This window comes from Pezoporus wallicus, unplaced genomic scaffold, assembly GCF_028554395.1.
Source record: "Pezoporus wallicus isolate ANWC-B61680 ecotype Strahan unplaced genomic scaffold, APGP_CSIRO_Pwel_v1 contig_5787, whole genome shotgun sequence".
Lineage (NCBI taxonomy): Eukaryota > Metazoa > Chordata > Aves > Psittaciformes > Psittacidae > Pezoporus > Pezoporus wallicus.
In genome coordinates, this window is record NW_026637253.1 from 2,571,687 (window position 1) to 2,583,220 (window position 11,534).

Here is an 11,534-nt window from a genome sequence, read left to right on the forward strand (position 1 = left end):
ATTGAGGCCTTACGGTCTGCATGTGCATCAGAAGCATGGTTAATTGTGAGCTATGATTTTTAGGATCATAGGATAATTCAGATAGAAAAGGACCTCAGCAGATCACCTAGTCAAGCTGTAAATGGGGTCAGCTCTGCAGTTGACCCATATGCATTTACAGCTGTAGATGTCATGTAATTCCTAGTGAATGTTTATTTTTTTCCTCTGTAGAACACACTTTGTTTAATACTAAGTGTAGGTGTAGACTAAGGAGTGTGTATTATTTATTACTTGTAAAAGTAAAAACTGAGAAAAGATTGCTAAGTACAAGTAAAAACTGAGAAAGCATTACTAATGTTCTATAAATAGTTTTGCTTGGCAAACAAATTTCAGATTTTTTTATGATCATTTTGGAAAGTCATTTCTTTGTCATTCGTTACGTTAAAAATGGCTTCTAGTAGCAGACCTAACTCTGACATCTTCTGTGCCACTCAGCAAGCAGAAGAACCACATGAAGTCACCTGGTTTGCATCACACATCTAACTCAGAGACAGAAAAATAGGGTTTACTGTTGAGCCTTGTTACCGAACAATTGCCTAATAAAAAAAAAGCAAAACCAAAAAACCAAAGCAATATTAAGAAATGCCTGTTCAACCACCCCTGCCAAAAATCTTTCTTAAACTACAATTTAGGATTAGCAAATATGCTCATTCAATTTTTCTCTCAGTGGGCCTGTTTTATTTTAAAATCACTTCAGAAGTCATAGAAATTTGAAGCATGAGCAATTTGTATTTGACATTTCATCCTATCTATCTATTATATAAGGATGATGTATCTGAACATGAAGGATCTTGAGGCATAGGAAGGTTGCCTGGTGATTCACAAATAGACCACAAAGGGAGTTTTCTTCTCTCTCATTCACATTATAATTCTCTGAAGGACAGTATCATTTTTATATCTCCTCCCTCAAGCAGCGTGAAGTCTGCATCCACAGAGCCTGAGTATTTGCCCTGGGAAAGCAAAACAACAAAGAGAAAACAAAAAAAAGTTTAAAAAATCTTAGAAAGTAAGGGACAAAAAAACACAACCATGTTTTGTGGTTGTTGCTAGTAAGTTATTTTTAAAATCAGTTGCATCTGTGTGCTTCTGGAAAAACAATCACATGAGCTATTACATCAAAATTTAAATAAGGAAGATTATTCAGAACAGTCCAATGCGTTTTACTGGCAGGAGAAATTAGTCCCAAATGTTTATGTAAGCATTTGACTGTTCAAACTATGTATATAGTAGTCCTTGATGCTTACTCCCTGCATGCTACGCAGTGTATGCACACAAAGTGAAAAGAAGTCTGAGTTAAAGTGCAGGCCCTTGCTTTTCAGTGACCAAGGTCTACTCTCACTCCACTCTTTCTGTGGGTGGGAGAGGGAAGTAACCTCTGGCAGAGGAACAGCAATAAACAGCTGGCGATGGTAACTTCTTAAACTGTTCCAGCTAGGTCTGCCAGATTTAATCTGATCATATCCCTCTTTTGCTGTCACGGGAAAGAAATAATTTGTAATTACCTAAACCGACCCTCTCGAATGCACTCTCTAATTTGAGGTGCCTCACCGTTCAGTGATTTATGAGATACATGGGACATGACTTTTTGAAGAGCACAGTAGTTAACAACTTATTAAAGCAAACAGGAATTGACAACACACACCATAGTTTTAAATTTGGACACATTGCCTCAAACAAGAGAGGGAACGGAGACGCATAAATGGCCACTTTTAAAAGGGCTCTGCTCTTCCCGGGCACCCTGCTAAAGGATTTGTGCATGTTCATCATGCAAGCATCCTGCATGGGTCCTCTCTTTCCATGAATCATCCCTTTTAGAACCCCTCTGATGTTGAGTGTTTCAGTGCTAAGAAGAGCAGTTATCTTCCGGTCACTGGTGGCCCAGACTCATTGCTTAAACAGAACAGATCTGATGGGTCAGTCTGATGGTCAGCAGTGATTATTAGTTATTACTTCCTTGTAATCTCGGAAGATTTTGTTCAGTAAAGGGCAGAGACCCCACAGAGATGTTGTGAAGATATTTCATGAGCATTTGGCTCATGAGAGCAAGATGTGATGAGCTATATGGCCCAAAGCAAAAAAAAAAAAAAGACAGAAAGAAAAGAAAAGAAAAAAAATCCCATAAAAATGAGAGAACCTTTGAAATTTATTATCTGTGCTACGGAAAATGCTTACAGATCCCAAGGAACAAGAAACCACCGAGCAGTAGACACAACAAAGGTAGAGGCAATGCCCTAAACCTTATAAGCTGCATAGATAAGGCTAACAAATGAAGAGAAGACAAAGTATTCTGTTTAATTCCTATCTTGCAGGTGGAAAACTGAGGCAGAGAAAGATTAAAAAGTGACTCACTCAACAGCACATGGGAAATCCCTGGCTAAGCCACAGATCATAAACCCCAGATATTTGAGGCCTTCAGCAGCATCATCACCAAACTCTCTTTTGTACCCAAACTCTTCTCTCTTTCACTGGTGGTGTTTTTTTTCCTGCATCAAGACTTTCATGTTACTTCAGAGCTGACCTCTGCTTCCCTTTTCTCTGTACAAAAGCTTATATATATAAAACTATATATTGCGGTTGATGCCACACCTTAGATCAAAGTGTGCCTTCTTTAAAAGGCAAGCAGTTAAACTTCAGGGGGGTTTGAGCTGACCCTTCTCCTTCCCTGGCATGACCCTCCCGAATGCTTGATCGAGTCATGGGAAGGACAGTGATGGCTCGGAGAAAGGCCACAGTGACCTCTGATAATACTAACAAGTTTCACTCCCTGTGAACGCAGCAAGGATTCATTAGTGCAGGGAGGATCCAAAAATATATAGGATGAAGAGAATTAGGCAAATTAAAGATGCATTCAATTTTGCCTCCTCTAAAACAGATTCCCAGAGGAGCACAGTCAATTTAACTAGTTTAAAAAGCTGTGGTGTCTTGAGGCGATGTACTTAACTGTTCCCTCCCTCCTTGCACTTTTAGCACCCAGCTCCTTGTCTTTTTCTAGTTGCCAGATGGGTTTATGCAGGGTTTTTGCCCCCCTCACAGCCCAACATAGGTTCTTTGCATGTTTTCCCTAGACCCCTGGCCCCTATCCCTGGGCTTGCCTCCATGACTGGCTGGCCAGCCCCCACCAACCCACAGCAGTGCAGCTGCACAGGCTGCTTTCTGGGTTACCCAAGGCTGGAAAGGCACTCAGGATCCCCAAAGTCTTTCAAATCCCTCCAGTTCCTCTTTAATGCGGAAAGCAGGAGTGTTCCACCATAGCAATCAATTGACACAGTGCTCCAGCACGGTCCATATGAGGGTTTAGTTGGAACCTCCCTGCAGCAGGCAGGCGAACCACGGAGAGCTGATAATCTTCTAATTAATAACACGGAGTTAGTGAATAACTCATGCTTTGCAAATAAGTCAGCACATGGAGGTCTCAAGACCCCAGTGTATCCAAAGGAAGCCCGAGAGAAACTAATTGACATCTGTGGGAGCTACAAGGTCTGTTGGCTAGCCTTGCAGCTCTCCACAGCTGCTCATGCATACACAGAGGAACTAAGGGGAGGCTGCAGGTGGCCAATTTTTAAGCAAAACCAGAAACCTCCACAGCTTCATCACTGGGTGAATGTTTGCACTCATGGACATGCAGCGAGGGGGTTAAACGGGAGCTCATGGTGTGATTTGGGTGCGCAGCAACCAAGGCCCTGCTTATCTGGCAACATCAAGGACAGAATTCCCCTCTTTAAGGAAAAATAAATGAATAAACAGTCTTCATTCTGACAGCGACTCCTGCCCCCTGCCCCAAAAGGAGCAACATTACTATGTCATTAAACCTTTTCTTTCCCACAGCTTTTCCTCACTCAGCATTAAATGAAGACCCAGTGCAGCAGAGGGAGCTGCAGATGTCAGCCCTGTGCCTCAATTTCCTTGGGGCTGATATCAGGAGACCCAACTATTTATGATGGTAGCACCTTTACTGCTGAGCAGCTGAGCCCTCGCGGGCAAATGCTGGGCAAATCACTGGCAGGGAACTTCTTGCCCTCACAGAGGTGGGGAGAAAGTACAACTGAGAAAAAAGAATATTATCAGATGGGAAAATAAGCCCCAGAGCCACTCCAGCTGGGGGAGAGGAAGTAAAATATTCCACTTGGCTGCTCCTGGTGCCAGCAGCCCCACCAGCATCACCCTCTCACTGGTGCAGCAGCCCCACTGGGGCTGGGAGGTTGGCCCTGTGACTTCACAGATGTCCGAGGACTGTCGCTTATGAGGGTTCCTTGGATGCCAGCACCATACCAGATCCTTCTGCATCACATAGGCTTTGGGGGTGATGGCTCACCTAAGCCTGGCAAGGGCTGTGTGCAACATGCAGCCCTGAGCTCACCGCTTTCCTCTCAGCACAAGCAGCAGCAGGGTGGTTTAAATCGGTTGTTTCAAAAGTCAGAGATTTCACATGGCAAGCGCAGGGAACCCTTGAAACAGCAGTAAAACACATGGCAGAGTTTCAGCTTTCCCTGTGTTTCTAAGTCTAGTCAAGTCTAGTCTTCAAGCATTTCTAAATCCAATTCATCTACAGAAAGCCTGTGCGCTTGCGGGTAATTAGCTTGGAAGATCTCTTTGTTGCCTCAGCCTGGCTCTGTATAATATGCTCTGGTGAGTCAAAGAATTTAGTTCACTTAGAATGGGGTCATGTTAAGAAACAAGCTTGCAATCCTCAAACTGTCTATGTTATTAGAAAAAATAAACCCTGCTCTTTCAAACCCTATTTACAGAGGCACAATGCAAGCCCCCATCAGCATAAGTGTCGTGACCCTCCACTGTGTGTGGTAGGTGCTCCCCAGGGCTGTGTCCTATCCTATCCACAGGCAGTTTTCAGTGTTAAAGTGAAGCCAAGGGTGAAGCACAGGCACAATGTAAGGGAAAACCACAAGGACGGGATGTTCCGGGAGTAATGAAACACCAGGGAAATTAGGAGTGGGATGCATGTATCTGGGAGACGTTTTGATGCCCTATTCAAGGGCTGAATGAAATGAAGTCTGTAGTATCACTTATCCCACTGGTTTTCCTCTGGCAGAGCATGGCTTTCTGGCTATTTCCACTCTTCTTTTCCTGTGCTAGTCACAGGGCTGTGTTGCAATGAAGGGCAGTGGAGCTCAGGCAAAGCTGAGGGTGTCTCATGTGGGTGAGCATCCTCCCACCAGTGAGTTTGCTGATGTAGTTTCGCTCTGTAGGAAGCTGGTAATGATTATGGGGGGACAGCAGCCTTGCTGTAGGGCTGGTGCTCCAGCGGTGCCTGCTGGTGGCACCCCCCCCCCCCCCCCCCCCATGCTGCCTCCCGGAAGCTACCCTGCCAAGGGCGCCATGGAATATAGAAGGGAATTAGGAGCCTTTTCAGGCAGATGCTCACAGGGTAGAAAAACAGTAACCCCTTTTTCTCCAAAGAGGGGAAGGAAGAGAGGGCAGGGGAAGGAGGAGAGGGCAAGGTGCTTCTTGTACTACCTTGCAGACCCCCTCTTTCCCTCATGTTATTCTTGCCCCTTAGAGCCTCATTTGGCAGGGGGCTTCAAGCCACCTCAGGCTGCTGTCATGTAACTTGGTCACACCACTCACTTGCTTCCACCTAGAGCTACTGTTCCCGGGCTTCCCACCTCCCCAAGTCTCACCTACAATAATCCCTATCATAAGCACCTCTGCATAACCCCCCTCTGCAGAACTCAGGGGGAAGCCCTGCCTGCTGCTGGTTGTAGAATGTCTCCATTGTGGCCCTGTCCAGCGGCTGTATATAATCTTTCTCTGCCAATATATGTCTTCTCAAGCTGAACCCCCACCTTCCCCTCCCGAAAATAAAACGACTATTCTTTTCTGGTTTAAGTAGATCTCGTGCAATAAAAAACATTTTATTGCTTCCAGTAATTGGTATTTAATTTGCAGGCCTTTACAACTTGCAAAGAACAGACTGCTTTAGCCGGAGAGCTGGTATGTGTGTGCACTTTGTGGATTTTATTCCACTGGCACTTGCTTAGTTGGCTGGTGTAAAACGATACAATTATGGTTTTGCAATCAGAAAGGCTGCAGATAAAGACCTGGAGAAACGTTAAAAGGTCCTGGGTCCAATTTGAAGCAGCAGGCAAGACAATATAATTTTAGGGGACGCTGCCAGCCTCAGACATCAAAACTTGACTCCTGTTAAGTGTTTTCCATTTTACTGTCAAAATATCAAAGGCTGTTATTGAAACCCAGGGTCTCTTAAAGTTGATTTTCTTTCTCTACCCTTCTCCCCCACCTCTTTCTTCCCTTTTAACTACCCCGATAAACCCGAGGCCAGGTAACCTGTGAAATGTTAGCCCCTCGCTCCGCAGCTCGCCGTGCAGGGGCGCTGAAGCCTGCCGCAGCACTTAATCCATTTTTGGGGTGAAATCTAGCTCCAGCCGACCCCATCCCTTACGATGGCCGCTGGGAGGGAGCAGTGGGGGCTTTGCCTCTCGAAGGCCACGGCTGTGGGGAGTCGCGGGGGACAGACTTTTCCCCGAGGGAGCCGCAGCTGCAGCACCCACCGATTCGTCCTCCAGGGCGTCAGGGCAAAGTTAAGCAGAAGGGACCGGTCGGCTCATCTCACTTCACCCACAGCCTGCACTAGTGGGGACTGGGGCCATTAACATAACCGCTGCCCGGCAGGCTGGGAGCCGGTGCAGCCGCGGGGATGGGGTATCCCGCCCTGTCCGGCATGGAGGCAGCGGGGCCTGCGGAGCCCTGGGAAGGATGGGGCGTACAGTGAGGAAGAGTTTGGAGGTGCATCCCGCTGCTGATCCCAGCCAGATCGGCTACTGGGGGGATCACAGGGCTACTGTGTATGTGAGTGCCTGCGTCGGTGAGTCTGTGCACTCACGCCGGTGTGCACGGATCCGCCTGTGTGCGAGTGTCCAAGGCGTGTGCGGGGTCTGGGGGGACTGAGCCGGACGAGGAGAGCACCACCTCGAAAAGACCCTCTAAAAACACGCGTGTCGTTTCCAACTTGTTTTAACTGTGCAGTCGCGGCGGAGCCCCCGGCTCAGCGGGGACCCTCGGCACCCATCAGCTCCTCCCGGCACACTGGGGGGGGGGGGGGGGGGGGGGGCTCCTGTACCCCTCGAGAGCCACTGACCCCCTCGCCCACGGCTGCGGGCAGCTAAAAGGGCGGGAGGCTGTTCTCCGGCTGTCCCTTGTTCCTATTTAAAATACAGGTAAATACGCGGGCTTCTGCCGGTAATCAACTGGCAAATGAATTATCCCTTCCCCTGAGTATTGAACTATTATCTGATTTAAGTTTACTCAAATGTTTCAACAATTTCATTCTGCTAAGGGAAAAGGGGCGACACATGACAAAGTTGTGCCCTTAACATAATAAATAAATAACCCCCAAATAGTCTTCTGTAGGAAAGAAGTTAATATACTCAATTATTTTCTGAAAAAAAAGATCATAACATCTGGAAATTGATATCAAATGGTGTACAATCCCTGAGAGACGATAAACTTCCACTGTATAATATTTCCACTAGAAATCTTAATAATCCCATAAATCTTCCCTGTGAATTGGGAAAATGTAACAGTTCATTGAAATACTCATTGGGAAATAATTGAAAAAATGTAATAGTTCACTGAAATATTCGTGGGTTGTTGGTTTTTTTCTTTCTTTGGTGCTGTTGCTAACTCTGTGCATGTGTGTAAATATTCCTACTTCATTTTAAAGACATACACGGAATATTCCCTTGAGCGCTGCATACCATAAAAGAAAAATATGCCCTTTTGACTTATTAATCATTATTACAGAGTTTAAAATCGCAGCGTCCCTCGCAGATTACTGGAGGAGGCAAACAATTCTCTCTGTGTGTATTTTGTGTAGCGAAAAGCAGTATAAACTTTACAGCTCGAAACTTTTTCTTTTCCCCCTTTTTTCTCCTCGTTTTTTCGGATAGACTCTCCCAGTCCTGCTCGAGCTAGAGAGGGCGACTGAAATGAAGGGGACTACTCGCCCGTTGTGCTCGCCCAGTACATGGTAATTAATTATACACACAGGCGATTGCTTATTGCGATTCACCACGTGAATGTTTAATTTTCCAGAAGTAAAAGTAGGTGAGTGAGGATTTGAGCGAGTCTGGGCTGCCTGTAACGAACAGATGAGTAATTCATGGAGCTGGAAAGATGCAGCTTTTAAAAGAAAAATAATGATAATTGTGATAGAGAAGAAACGATGAGCATGAGTGTGTTTGCATGTGCTTCCGTGCAGCGGAGAGGAGTACGTTTGTGTGGTTTTGTACTGAATTAATGGATCCCTTCGGTTGCGTTGCTACAAGTCGGAATAAAGACAATTAAGCCCTTAGCATTTCTGTCACACTCCATTAATTACTGCCGCGGCTCCTGTCCCGGCAGCTTCGGAACCTACTCAGCAGGTACGATGCTCGCCCAGCAGCCCCAGCCTGGGAAGGAGGCTGTTGTTGGTTTAAACTCGAGTCTTTCGAATGTTCTTCTTTTAACTTTTCAGACAAGATTGTTTTCCTCCCCTTTAAAAAATGTTTTTCTAAAAATAAAGCTCAACATAAATGTTTTAAGATCAGATTTGCGGCGAAACCGTTGTAATTTTCCCCATATGTCGCCACAGCGGCTTGTAGATTTTCTTTTTTTAAATAAGTATTTCCACTGAAGCGACCAAAAATAAAAATCTAATATGAAAATGTATTCTTCCCGAAGCGTTTCCCTCCTGTGGGCCGTTTTACGGCTCCCAAATAAATCTTTAAGGTTGCGGGGGGGGGGGGGGGGAGAGGGGGGGGGGGGGGGCGGGGTGCAAAAGTGCCCTGATGACGGAAAAGCAAGTCCTGCCATGATAATGTCCTTTATTAATATTATAGATGTGCAGTGTGCTAGATGGATCAATCGTATCCATTCACAATCAGGATTAAGAGAGCCTATTTTAATGAAAATCTATTAGTCTCTCACTTGAGACACGGATGTTACTTAAATCAATAAACAGCATAAAAGAGAATACGACGCAGGTTTCTAAATTAAAAAAAGAAAAAAATCCCATCTATGAAATGTGTTAAGATGTCTGTAAAATCCTGAAACCCTCGATCGATGTTTATAAATATTTAATGTTAGGGTTTGTTTTCTTTTTTTTTTTTTTTTTTTTAACACAAATTGAAAACCATTAACACTGCATCCATTCTTATTATTAAAACAAATTGTTCTTGGAATTATATGCTGTGGAAATGGAGCCAGATTGAAAGAGCACCCTCTGAAATATGTTTACCCGCTTTCATGTAAACCAATAAAAATCTGCAGGAGTCTGTAGCGTGAGCAGAAAGGTTTGATGTACAATGTCCATGATTACAGTCTCTGAATTAATCACGAGAGAGAAGGAGGGAGGGAGGAAGGGAGGGAAAGGGGGAGAGGGGACTCAGTTATCTACTCAACAAAATCTAGTTCTTCTGGTCAGCGCTTATTAAAGCGTGGTTTAAACCCGTGATTTTTCCTGTTTGTTTATTTGCCCCTTTTCGACCAAAATAAGCTGAATCCGGGGGGGGGGGAAGCGAGAGGGGAAATAGGTCTCGCCCTACGTCACACCATGAGCAAGTATACAAATGTAAATTCCTCTTATAAATATGAAATCCCATACTTCGCCTTGGAAATGCTTAAAGCTAATGAGACGCTCAAACTCATTCATAATCATCCCTCTCGTCTAACTCGGAGAAAAACCGCGGTGGTCAAGAGGTTCCTTTGAAAAAGGAGTAAAAACTAACACGTGTGTCGGTACCGCTTTAAATAAGCCCTCCTCTGCGACACCGGGTCGGGGGCTTTTCCCTGCCAGAGCTAGATTCCCGGCTCCTAAAGGTCCCCTCGCATTCCCGTCTCACCGGGTGGGCAGCACCCGGGGCCGGACACCGATGCCCGAGGCAGCCGGGAAGGAGGCGGCCCGGGGCGGGCTCTGCTTTGCGGTGGGGCAAGTGAGGATAAGGGAAAGAGAGGGGAGTGGAATGAGCAGGACCCCTGTTTGTCAAGTTAGGAGGCCCAGCAAGGCGGAGGACTCCGGTCAGGTGCCCAGGGGCGGTGGGAAAGGAGGGAGGGAGAGAAAGATTTGAGGTCCTGATGTCCTGCAGGTGCCCCGCAGGCTACTCTGCCAGGGGAGCCCTCAACAAGCAGCTGGTGGACAGTCCTAGGAGGGACTGGGGGGAGTTGGGGAGCAAGGAGAGCGAGGTGGCTTATGCTGCCGCAAAGGGGTACCCAGGGTGCCGAGCTGAAGCCGGGGGGTACCCGGGGTGAGAAACTGATCCGAAGGCAGCTCTGAGAGGCGCTGGTGACTTCTCAGTTTTGCGACAAGGTCCCAGGAGCTCCGTGCCTGCAAGGGAATGGGGTTTGGACGGCAGCTCCTTCCCTCCCTCCCTCTCTCCCTCCCTGCCTCCTTCCCTCCCTCCATCCGTCCCTCCTCCCCAGCCCGTTATCAGGAGCAGCAATAAGCCTAATTCCCCTCTGAACTCGCAGCCAAAGTTTGCAGAGAGGTCATAAGTGCCCCCCACTTTAGCCTACACCCGCACCTCGTGCCCTAGGTGTCAGCAAGGCCGTGGACAGAAGTGGGGGCCAGACCCACTCCCCGCCGCCCCGCCGGGACAGGCCGGGCTCCTCATCCCTCGCAAAGCTGCACGGATCGCGCAGTGGGGCCGTGCGCGCCCGAGGGGCTGTCCGCGCCTTCCGCCGTCAGTCCCCGCGGGGGTCAGCGTCGTGGGGAGGCGGCCGGATCCCGGGGAAGGTTGCGACTATGACCTGCTGCTGCTTTTTTTTTTCTCCTTTTTTTTTTTTTTTAATTTTATCATTATTTCCCTCTTTCCTCCCTCTCTCCCCCTTTTCCCTTTCCGGTGCTTTGTTTCGCTTTTCGCTTTCGGCAAGTTCCCCTCGTCTGCCGGGCTCCCCCCCGGCGGCCTCCCCGCTGCCGTCAGGGGCGAGGAGTGGCAGTGGACCACGGGTTGCCGCGCTACTTGCGCGCCCAGTGGCTGCCCCAGCCCGAGCTGCGCCCCGCGGGCTGAGGGAGCAAGGGGGGAACGGGGGACCGGCTTTTCCATCGAGCGCTTCCTAGCTGCCGGGAAGCGGAGAGAGATGGGGAGGGATGAGGGCAACGGGGTTTTTCCCTCTCTGTTTTAGGGGGGCTGGATTTGCCCCTGTGTTGGGGAGCAGAAGGGCGGACCCCCACACACGTGTGCTGCAGTCGTAGGGGGAGCCGCGGAGATGGGAGCGCGCTGGGGGCGAGGGGGAGAGAAGTCGGGTGTCCGGAGGAGGGGGTGTCAGTTCACCGTGCTGAAGAGCACCCTGCCACCGCGGGACTGCGGGAGGGGGAGGGAAGCAGAGCTATGAAATGTCTATCCACCCGTGTTTGCTTAGGGAGGTAGGACGGGGGTGGGGGGCAGACGGCGGCGCCGAAGGCTGGCGAAAGTTTCCCCGTTGGCGACTGCTCAGCTCCCCAGAGCCTCTCCGTGTCCCTGTGCCTGCGTGTGCCCGTGAAC